Raw genomic sequence first — 12,216 nt, forward strand, 5'->3', positions numbered from 1 at the left:
TAGAGTTTTTCGGACGGAGGTTATGTGTGACAGCACCGAGTAAGCTTACGAGATCGATCGACCAAGCAGACTGCACAACTCACGAGCGCATGTGGGTTTGTTGGAAAACGTGTATGATGATGGCAAACGAGTGGAGCGTTTAGCAGTTTTATTGTGATTTATTTAGTAGGGGAAGCAAGAAAAAAACATCTAAGGGTCTCGGGATTTCTTTTTCGTGAAAAATCCATGTGAGCCATTCTGGTGGCACTTCAACTCTTACACCTTTCCATGGAGGTAGGCCCCCTACCTCAGATCTTTTAACAGCAGGAGGGCAGTTAAGAACAGTTTTCACTTTTCTTCTCCAAATGCTAAAGTTTTTGAAAAATCACTTTTATATAATCACTTTATTGCATAACAACACACTTCGGAAAGTGCAGTATAGCAAGAACAAAACTAAACATTGCATAAAACATTGCTGTCTATGTCTTTACCTGCAGCTGCTGCGGGAAACTAGTGTTTGTAATATATTTCATGAGAGACAGCGTATGATCTGAAGTTAAAATGTACAAAAACTTATCTCTTTCATTTAAACTATCAAATATAGGATAATACAACTTCATTGCAGAAAAGAGAACTTCTCTATCACTATTATATTTTTGACACTTCATTAAATAGTGAAATTCATCCTCGACGGAAGACTTACAAAACTTACAAAATCTGGATTCAGGCGGAATTCTTGGTTTTGACCTTCTGCCCAACTCAATTTGTAAACAGTGATCAGAAATACGAAGTTTTGTGACCAATTTTCTACAGCGTAAGTTCTTAATATCCAGTAAGTAATTCTCTAAACCAAACTTAGTTTTAAATTCTCTGTACGTTCTGAGCTTATTATTTCCCTTCCCAAGAGACGTATTATCATTGTGTAAATCACAATTAGTTTTTGAAAAATACTAAAGAATAGCATGTTCAAATGTAAAAAATCCCCTCCTGGCTACATCTCAAAATCGTCTGGCAATCTGCCTGCATATTTTAATATTGATGTGGAAGTGTTGACTTTTGACATACTACAAACGCGCTGAGTTTGGAACCCAGATTTTTTTGTGACGTCACTGTTAACCTTTGCCCCACGGGTATGCGCATGTGCCAGGTCAGGTGTCGCCAGCTCAGCTCCGCTTCCCTCAGTTCGCCGTGCCGGTTGGAGTTGGAGACAACATCCAGCCACTAATCGTTACAGGTACGTGTATATCGTTTGTCCAGTTGGTTGTTCTATCAACAACTGGGCTCTAAGTGTTTACTTTCACTAGAGCGTTCTCTTAAGCTTATACCATTCGTATGCGAAAAATTGTAGGGAAATAAGTTACGATATGAGTGTTGTCGGTCTTGTTGCCAATGACCTACGCCATGAGATTTGAACGTTTGCCAACAACCTTTCACCGTTCACGTTCACCAAGTAGTGACCTCCTTTATCTCCTTCTCATAACATCAAACGACGTGTCTTGTAACATTCTACGTCTGCGACAGATGTGAGCGAACACAATAAGTGTCCTCAACGCGTTACAACTAGCCAGAAATTCTGATCTTTACAATATTTTGCTATCCTTGACCAGATCTAGGCGTGCCGCGGCCGGCCGGGCCGACCGACCGCGTGCAGTTGACGAAGTCAAGGAAACATAACATGCACGTGACTTTAGGTAACATATTAGTTTCGGATAGCCGGAATTCTTTTATTTTCCCTTCATCATTTCAGATTTTCTTCTCCTGGCCGTGTGAGGTTTCTCGCCAGTTTTCACTGCAATGCTATTACTATCCTGTTAACAAGTACACTTGCCCAACTTCCCCAAGTAGGCAAATCAATAATAACACAACAGTCAACAGAGTAAATCGAAGGGGTAAACTTCAGCAGATTGTCACGCGAAACCCACACTGTAACTGCTGCGTACGCTCTAGAAAAGCCATGCGACTAGGATCAGTCTAGTTAAAAGAGAAGTGCGTTAATAGTAAGTACCACGGTGCAATGTTTACATACATCGCCACGTTCTGAATCCACACCTTGTCACTGATATTGATAAGGTGTTGTACTTTATTTGTCATCCGGCGGTGTGTCTTCCTTTGCTACACACATCCGGGTTTGGATCGAGGATGCGGATTTCTGACGCTAACTTGGCTTGGATATCTGCAACAAATTTGTTCCGGGTGTGGAGCCGTCCGTCATTATTATAACACGCTGTACCTTGTAATCGTGCAGATTACCGGTGTACACGTGTTATCTGTGTTCTGAGGAACAAGGTTGCATAACCCCTCTCCCCCCCCCCCCCCCAGCGCAGGTTTCAACTGAAAAATGACCAGTTAATTATTCGGACCATGGAGGTAGTCTTTGCACTACTTCCATATTGAGTAACTTCACTTTTCGTGGACGGAACGTGTTGACCCAAGCTACGCAAAAAACAGTCTTAACTCGGGTGCTACGATCCGTGGCCGTTGCACTCCCAACACAACACATCACTCATCAGTCATTACACAGGGAGTTACAAGTATGAATTGCAGCAAATCTGGGCGTGATGGTTAACCCCATAGAGGCAAAATGAAAGTTGCTCTTTTTTAGAAAAAACGTCTTTTGTTTGCATCATGGTACTTTAGAACATAGACAGTAGAGGGGCGTGGGGTGTGGGGGGGGGGTATATGGAGAAGACACCCTACTGTCTTTGGTGAGAACATGGAGCTACATGTACATGTAAAAGCCCAAATGTTGAGTTTGCTCCTGTGTTCTCTGACTCTACCACAGAACAACACTACATCTATCTAGTACTGTACGTAGGAAATCCTTTATACATAACAGTTCTATGAAATGGTTATTTCTATCTCTATAGCTACCGAAGAAATAATCTAGTGCAATGTTTCGAAGAAACTTCATTCTTGAGGAAATGTTTTGGTCAGGACAACTGTAGAAGGTCTAGCAAAGAGTACATGTGCACCAATATTTACATGTACCGTGTGTCACGCATGGCTAGCATGGCTAGTTGCATTGCTGCGTTGTTGAGGACCATGTGTCACCTGCCAGTTTACCTCTGATAAATCAAAGCTTTTTACCGGTACTTGCCAGTTTTCTGTAACGCAAACAAACCTACAATTCTAGGAGTGCTGATTTGAAATTTCCAAAATCGTAGCGGTTTTGGCAATATTTGGAAAGCTAGCCAGCTACCACACATGCTCATTTACGCCTACAGTGTGTAATTGGCTGTCTGTGTGTGTGACCTCCAAATGACATTGACCTACATCCTGGTACAGGGACATGACTCCACCAGTGTGATTGAGCACCCTGGCAACCATCAAGTTCGTTCACTTTCAAACAAACATGTTCAAGTTTCTTACAGTAATTAGCTTTGATTGATTTGAATAGTGCATATCATCAAATTTGTAAAGACAGAGGACGTATGGTCATGGATTGACCAACAAAATGTAATGAAAATATATTCCTACAGTAGGAAATTATTGTATGAATTCGCCACACAAATATACACTAACATGAAAAGACAGTTTTAAGTGTCTCCTCATCTGTAGAGACACTGGCTTGAAAATTCACATATGTTATATGTTAATGTTTACATTGATAATATGGATTATGTTATCTATTAATCCACTGCTGTGCCATTTAATGATTAAGGTTTTAGAGAGCTTCATGGAAAATCTCAGCTACATGTAGTTCACAATATGCCTCACTCATTTGAAGCTCAATGGTTACTATTACATGCCTCAATATATTGAATGTCACTTCTATAGTATTCAATGGTCTCTTGTTGATGACATCGCAGGCCGTATAGTTATCACTTGACTGAAAGCAAAGCTGAACTACTTTCAACATGACAACTTTGAAATTTAAAAATAATAGAATTACATGGTTTACGTAGTTAATACTTGTTTTACAAAATTACATGTATGTGTAAAAATTCAATAAACACACATAATAGTGATTTAAATACATGTATCAGTGCATTGTTCGATAATGGAAATTGTTGTGTATTTTGCACAGATTTTCGTCTAACATGGAAAAAAAGCACACGATTGTCGTTGTATACGAACCCAAAAATTTAGAGTGAAAATTAAGTAAGAGAGGCATGTAATAAAAACATTTTAGCCCAAACAAGGCACTATGTACCCACAAGGCAGGAAACATTTGCCCTCATTTTGTTGGGCAAATGATCACCGACCCTTGAACACATTAACTAGTCCCATGTTTGGGGTATAATATATAATATTTGTGGCTGACTCGCAGCGTGTTTGCAAGGTTATATCTGATTGGTCGATTGTCACTATTCACAGCAACTTAGGGAGTTTATTTGTATTATTTAATTGTAACGATAAGATTCTGCCAACCAATTGGATAACAGCTTCTAAATCGCTGCAAGTCGGCCCAATATTTGACCTCTCTTACGTATGTAGAGTAACACTGGTTTAACTTGTAATTTAACCGCTCTCTCAAGATTGAAAAAAAAAAGCACAAAAACTTATGTAACTGATAATTATAATATTTCAGTCATACAAGATTACATAATGAAGGCATTCATCAACGTAGCTGGCATATCCTGTGCTGATTCTGGTGTGCGTCAGCCTAATTTGTATTTTTATGTGAATGAAAAGATCAATGTACTGTGCAGGTCTGCTGCAAATAACTTCTTTATCCAGTTTAGCCTTGTACATGTACAGCCGCCATATTTGTTGTGTATCAACTTCAGCCCTATCATGTAGATAGGGACATCTTTGTTGACCCTTCGAGCACTAATTTTATCCCACCAAAATTTAAATGCAACATTTTACCAATTTTTATGAATTTTTCTGTGATTTTTTGATAATTTTAGACCAAATGGACATCGCATTTCATTGGCTACAATTTTTCGCAAAATTTTGGCAAAAATCTGGGAAAAATTTGTGTGGGTTTATTTTATAAAGGGGACAAAACTAGACTTTGGTGCTCAAAGGGTTAAATTACTTACAGTTTTGCTGTTCCCAACTGGTGTGAATGTATGAATTCATAATTTCCTTGTCAGTGTAATGAAAAATTTCTGATTATAGATTTGTCAGCTTTTTTGCAAGGAGCAGACATAGATCTCTTAATTGACATTCATACTACATTTAGCGTGTACAAGAATAGATTCATAATTTCCTATGGGATGTCCATGTTAAGAATTCTCTGTAATGCTCCATGGACGTTCTGCTGGTACTTGTATTGTCTATGTATACTGATTATACAAGGAAATTCTGTAAGGGACCGTCTCAGATTGTCGCAGAAGTTCAAAAAGCGAAATTTATTCGTTTAGGGGGGGGGGGGGGGTGTGTGACCTCCATTCAATTAGTGAACTTCACTTTCGCACTTTATTTTGTGATCACCAGTTTTCGTGTGTTTATTAAAGAATACTGCACACTCGTGCCAACAAATTTGTAACTGTTTCCATCTCGTTTGTGCCAAAGTATGTTTTCTGGTCAAGAGCAGACAGCGCAAATCCCACAACAAAAAATACAAACATTTGCAAAGGTTTGTCAGTGTAAACAAGTGTTTATTGCATGCGTCACACTTTGCATGCAGATACATGTATGTGTTCAGAAATGACGTTGCTTGAATTCCGTTCACTGTACAGTCCTTGAACTGGCCGGCTGTCAGGTAGAGACAGTGGGCAATAAATTCCAACATAATCTTTTGTTACCCTCATGTGATACAGTACATGTCTCTAATGTTCTGAGCTGTGTGGTACACCAGCTGTGTAACTAGAGAATACAGTCTCTGTTGAATCACGCAGTAACAAAAGTTAATTGGTAGTACAGACCAAAATTTTCACTTCAGTTGGATGTGTGGCACACCAAGAATGCTGGGCCCAATGAGGCCTTGGCTTCCATAGCTTTTCTGAAATAGCCAGACCCTCTGAGTATTACAGTACATGTACATGTGATGTATGTTGGTTTGTGAAATTCATGCACTATTCAGCACAGCAGTCTTGCTCAAACTTTTACCATTATACTTGTTTGGTCAAAAAAGTTGCTTCTGGTTTGTCACAACAGTGATTTCTTGCTGCGTATAATGAATTTCGTCAAAACAACAGCAAAATATGGGAGCTTGAGAATGAGAACTTTAAACCTGTGTTTTAATTTTAAGTTTTTATTTGTCTTAGATTGATTTTATCTTGAGGAAATTATGGTCTAGTTTCTATGCACTGGCCCACCCACATGTACATGTATGGTTCACAAGTTTAGTCCTACACTTACTGTAACAGTCGGACATCCTATAAGTGATAAGAAGTTGTAGATTTGGTCACATGGATTTGTTTGGGTACAAAGTACACATGTGACACACCAATCACAACAAACGACTACGGTGCTAATGACGTTGATAAGCCTGCTTCATTGAGGCTGCTTATCACAGACGGTCAAAGTCCACACGTGCCAGTCTCTTATACTGTACAGGTTGCTTATATATGCACCATAATTACCCTCTGACCGAGTGCTTTCGTTGGACTTTTTTGAAAATCTTTAGTGTTAATATCAGTACAAGTGACATTTCGGGCGAATCTACCGTGTACTGTTGTATGATGCGCTTGATAACATAAAAGTACACTGACTGCTAAACATTGCTTCTCTCAAAAGGTACATGTATATATTATCGTTATGCAAGCTTCATTTAAGGTAGAATGCGCCTCGGGGACTTATATTCTGACTCTCAAACTTTTACAATTATACTTGTTTGGTCTGCCACATTTTGGGCTCATTTTGAAACTCATGGAGTATTAAAACAAAGTTTTCATTGGCTTATGTTTGTGAATATCAAAAATTCTATTTTTCCCCATAGAATTAACACAACAACGGTGAACATTTTCAATTTGAAGAGTCGGTAGATATCGAGGAATTTATTTCTCTGGTACCAAATTTTGCCAAATGACCTTTGGTTTTTATTCTTGATTTGAAAAGGAAATAGTTAAAAAGTTTGCTTGAGGAAAGTTTTAGCAAATATCTTATCAATTTCGAGGTGCAAGCTACGGTAAAATTCCACACATGGAAAAACCGCTCTCTCCATGAACTGATCATCCAACCATGACAAAAGTCGAGACCATAAATAGGACTTGTTTATTGATTTTACTGTTCTGTATAACCTACTTACCTTGTACTAGTTTGATACATGCTACAAGGATTCCGTCAATACCACACATTCCTCGGCTGTTTGGAAACGTATAGTTCGTGCGCATGATTGTACACTGAGCGATGAAAACACCTACATATATTAGCAGAATCGATATCTGACGAAGGAACTAAGGCTAATTATTAGAAACAGGCAAATTAAACACATTACATTTGTTGGCATACCTCTCCCCTGGCCTCCCAAAAACAAAAGTTGGAAGCGAGACAAAAATTTGATGACCAACAATTTGAACTTTCCTCCCCGCAACGTTTGTTGAATTTCTGAAACCAAATGGTTGTTGAAAGTGAAAGCTGCTGATAGATTTTTGGACAAAAAACATTTCAAAATGAAATCTTAACAGTGATAAAGTGTCCATGTTATTTCCATGGTAAAAATTACATGCAGGGTTAAATTATAGATAAGACAAATTTACAGCCAATAATAAACATGGTTTTAACAGTGCCAAAGGTCAATGCCCTTTTACCTCAATGAGGTCTTACACTGTAAGTAGGTTGGGGTGGGAATGGATGGCCATCAATAAAAAACAAAAGTGTGCAATATTTTTTCAAAAATCACCGATAGACAATCTGTACAACATTCCTAAGTAATTTATAGATTAACATTATTGGTTTCAATATTCTTTTGTTCCTAGTAGCTTCATTCCCCAGTTATTATGAGACACTATCACTGTCAAGTTGTGTTTTAATCGTACCAATTATTATTTTATCAGCATGATTTTTCATGGTACGGTTAAGACGGCTTTCATGTAAAATTAACAAAGTGAGTAAATAAGACCATTAATTTCACTGGGAGCCATGTGTGTCTTAAATTTCACCCTTCTCACCAGATGAGCAGATGCTACAATGGGTTGGTAGCACACTAGCATATCCAATGTCAAGTTTGGACACAGAATGGTGAAATAAACAGTGAATCACTGTCAGAACAATGCAGGGGGAAAGGAAACCCTGCATACATGTGTATCATGAGAACTGAATGGTTTTGGAGAAGTCTGCCTAACTTGCAGCCTAGGCAATACATTTGCACATCTGAAAGGCTGGTTTTTTCTGGGAAGATACATGTACAGGGTGTAATGTACATGAAACATGTCTACTTCTGGGTGAAATGTCTCACTAAATGTCAGGAGAAGTCATAAAAGCCAAAAATGGCAGTATTTGTGTTGTCAGGGGTCTTCTAACTTTCAATTCTTTATGACAGTACAGCATCTGTGACATGTTACTGTATGCCTTGCTGGTTTAAGCCAATTTGAACTGATGGTGACATATGAATCAGGATAAAGGTTAAAGAAATAGACTTTTGATCAATCTAGTTTAATTAAAAGGCTACACTTAAACTTTTATTGATTAGCATTTCTGTTTGCCGTGTATTGCTCCGTATTAGCACCCATGACTTGGGAAGGGCCCACCTCCAACTTTCAATGAAAGTTTCAAATGAAGGTAAGGGTAGTATTCAGGTAACCGCTCACCCTGATTTTCACATCTTCTTCTTTGTGTGCAACGGCAAATAAAAATGTTCTAAATGTGAATGTGAGTCGGGTTCAGCCTACATTTTTGTTGTTACACTGCAAAGCCACTTGTTTTGGCTTCCTGTAAAATTTTGTAAGCAGTTCACAAGCTCGGCTCACACTTTGTATGGCCCTGTGATTTGCTATACGGAGTACACAGCAATCACAAGGTGTCACTCTTTGCATTATACATGTAATAGCCAGCTAGCTGCAGTCACTTTCCATATGTGAGAGTTTGATTTGGGTAAACACTTACCGACCTGTCTAAATAAAGTTACTCGCTCAGGACCCTGGGCGCTAAGGTAGAGAAATGGTACATTGAAACAAGATGGATCAAACTAAATATTTTCTAATAATAGCTTCAAAGTGAGTCCACACAAATGGCACATGTACCTGTCGACCAGTTAGAGGTATACAGTCACCTGCAATCTAAATATGCCCATATATGGTCAAAGGGGCGTTCCTTGGTATTCAAAATGCCCATGTGAGGGCGCTGTTTTTAAAAAGCGGCCACCTGCTTAAAATCTGTGATTGGTAAGATTTTCTCTTTCCATGGTAACTGTGGCAAAGTTGGAACAGGTGACAGTATAACTTAAAGTATTGCGAATACCTGTCCCATCTCATCAGGTACAGATGGATTTCAGCCAAGCTATCAGCAGACTAAAATATCCATTGTTCAAGGGTGCTCGGGGTGGGGGTGGGGGGCCTCAAACAACAGATCTTTCAGTCTAAGCTACCAGTAGCTGCAGAAACATTTGGGGTTTATTTCTGCCAATCAGACTGTTGCCAGAGCGATTGGGACTAAAAATCCATATTTATAATTGTTGAGAATTACCGGTGCTAAGTGATACAGTAATGACTTAATTATCTTGTTAGATGAACTGAAGTGTGTCAACGTGAGGTGAGTAATCCCTGGGATATAAACAAGAACTGGTAATGAGATAATTATTTTGTCAGATGAACTAAAGTGTGTCCACGTGAGGTTAGTAATTGATAGGTACATGTAAACAAGAACTATATTTCGTAGAGGGTTTGTATCTTTGGATGTCAGTTTTTCATCAAATCAATTATCAGATTAAAATGTTAGAATCTAATGAGTTGGCCTCAAAGCTTTCCTTCACTTCAGCGCCATTGTGACTGCATGTGTAAAGAGAACTGATTTTCTGTGATGTATATGGATCCACATGTACCCGACATCGACAGCCAGCCTTCCAGTACATGTATATATAATTATATGCACCAAGATCAATCTTATCATACTGGTGATCATACAGTACATTTATTGCATTTGAAGTGACTTCATATATATATATATATATATATATATATATATATATATATATATATATATATATATATATATATATATATATATATATATATATATATATATATATATATATATATATATATATATATATAGATAGATATATATATATATATATATATATATATATATATATATATATATATATATATATATATATATATATATATCAGGTTCTCCACAAGGGGGTTTTTGACGGGCGGTGCGCCCGGCTTCTTTTTGTCGCCGCCCACCTCTAATCTCGCCCGCCCGCCTTTAATCTCGCCCGCCCACCTTTGTTTTCTGTCGCCTAAACTGTTTTCACAGTCAGTTGTCCGAACAATATCTGAAAGCCCATTGAATAAAAATGACAGCAACTGACAACGTCGTGTAACAAAGAGGGACCGTTCACACATCTGTCGGTTTGTTTTGCGACTGCATGCAATCCTCAATGTTCTCCCCAGGCCCCGACGGCCCCGATCCTTTATTTTTTTTTGCCCGAACCTGTTTCATATCCGCCGGCGCCGATACTCTTTAGTAAATGTGGTTGAAGACCTATGTTTCTCAGCGGCGATTTTGTCACGCTCTTATTTCAGCAAGCTTTTCAAGTGTGAAACGGCCGTAGTGCCGATGAACACTGGCTAAGACTTCAATTCCAAAAGCTTGAAATGTGTTAAGCTGCCGACCGTACCGTACAGACACCGTCCATTTCATACAACGGACACGGTACACTCGAAGGCTCGGTGTTGCATTTTTGCCAGCGGACACTCAGTCAAAGCATCTATGCTATTGTCAACTGCCATTGCCGCCAATGTCTCGTACTTGTAAGGATCCGAAGGTCAGGAAAAGTGATTTCGATCAGATCTGGCTAAAATCGTACGATTGGTTGAGACAAATATCAGATGCAAAAAAGTATGGTACTTCGCGTGCTCAGGTCGTTGCGTATCCGAGCCAAGTTAGCCATTTTGAGATCCGTGTACGTCCACATGACGTTGAAGCCATGTGTGTCATTTCCTGTCACGCATTCGTAACTTGCATGGATTCATTCGATTGACTTTGAGAAGCAGTTGCGTTTGATCAAGTTTCAAAATCCGTGACCGTTTAAAAATATCAAAGGCACAATGAAATGAAGTAAAACGAAAATGTATGAGCTAAAATCATCATTCGTGTGATCATCCGAATACAGCAGCTATGTACCGTACATACGGTTCTGTAGGCCTACTGTATAGTTCAAAGGTCGCGTGTGATCGAGATCTAGTGCGCCAGCGTGCTCCACACAAACACGGTCCCTCCACAAGTGGAGGGACCGTGACACAAACATGCATAGCAGCCTTCGCCGCGCAGTTGTCTAAGTTTTGTACGTTTGCCGAACTAAGAGTCGATGAAATTTCAAATCTTTCTCTTGGAAATACTTGGTATCATTTTTTTCGGGCCTCCCTTTATTATGAATTGAGTTTTAAAGTCAACGTATGTTTCTCTGCAGGCATGCTCCGCTGACTCCGCATTGTAACACTTGTCATGGACGTAAAAGACGTTCATGGCTTTACCAATCCGGCTACAGACAAACATATAGTAACAGAGGGTCACATGAAAACGTGCCACCATTTGCCACCGATTATTTCGAACACTGATTACTTCTCATGTAGGCCTACTTTTGAATTTTCATGTTGGTATTGTGCAATATATTTACTAAATTGTGTATTGTTTGTATTAGTTCAATGTGTTTTTTTTTCACTTTTGATGTTTTATTATTATTTAAAGTAAATAGACAGGATTTAAATGTAAAAATAAATTGTATAGCTTGCCATTAATCACTGCTGAATGGAGAAAAATATTGAGAATGTCAGAAGTATATCTCATCACTGGAGTGCCTTGTGAATAGCCCTGGTGATATGTAAATTGTATGCAAATATTATGCAAATACATATGCTAATTAGCCGCCCGCCTTTAATTTTCATTTGTGGAGAACACTGATATATATATATATATATATATATATATATATATATATATATATATATATATATATATATATATATATATATATATATATACATATGTGTGTTGTTACTTCAAGTGCAATGTATGTACTGTAAAGTGCAATTCTGATATTGCACATATTATTGTAATTGTGCTGCAAGTCAGAATTACACTTGCCTGTAAACATTGCTGCAGCTGTTATTTTCTTGTTATATGGATCTTTTTATCCAAAAAAGAGAAAACCCTTTCAAGTTTCATATCATCATTTTT

At 38.4% G+C, this 12,216-nt stretch overlaps 1 protein-coding gene across 1 annotated transcript in view; it reads left to right on the forward strand.

Annotated features, from left to right (window-relative positions):
- The first annotated feature begins 1,084 nt into the window (after positions 1-1,084).
- Positions 1,085-12,216, forward strand: part of LOC139117232 (carnitine O-palmitoyltransferase 1, liver isoform-like) — a 58,698-nt gene continuing 47,566 nt past the window's right edge. Inside the window, exon 1 of the mRNA XM_070680180.1 lies at positions 1,085-1,213. The gene's annotated coding sequence lies outside the window, so the exon portion shown is untranslated. The remainder of the gene's footprint in view (positions 1,214-12,216) is intronic.

This window comes from Ptychodera flava, chromosome 2, assembly GCF_041260155.1.
Source record: "Ptychodera flava strain L36383 chromosome 2, AS_Pfla_20210202, whole genome shotgun sequence".
Classification (NCBI taxonomy): Eukaryota; Metazoa; Hemichordata; class Enteropneusta; family Ptychoderidae; genus Ptychodera; species Ptychodera flava.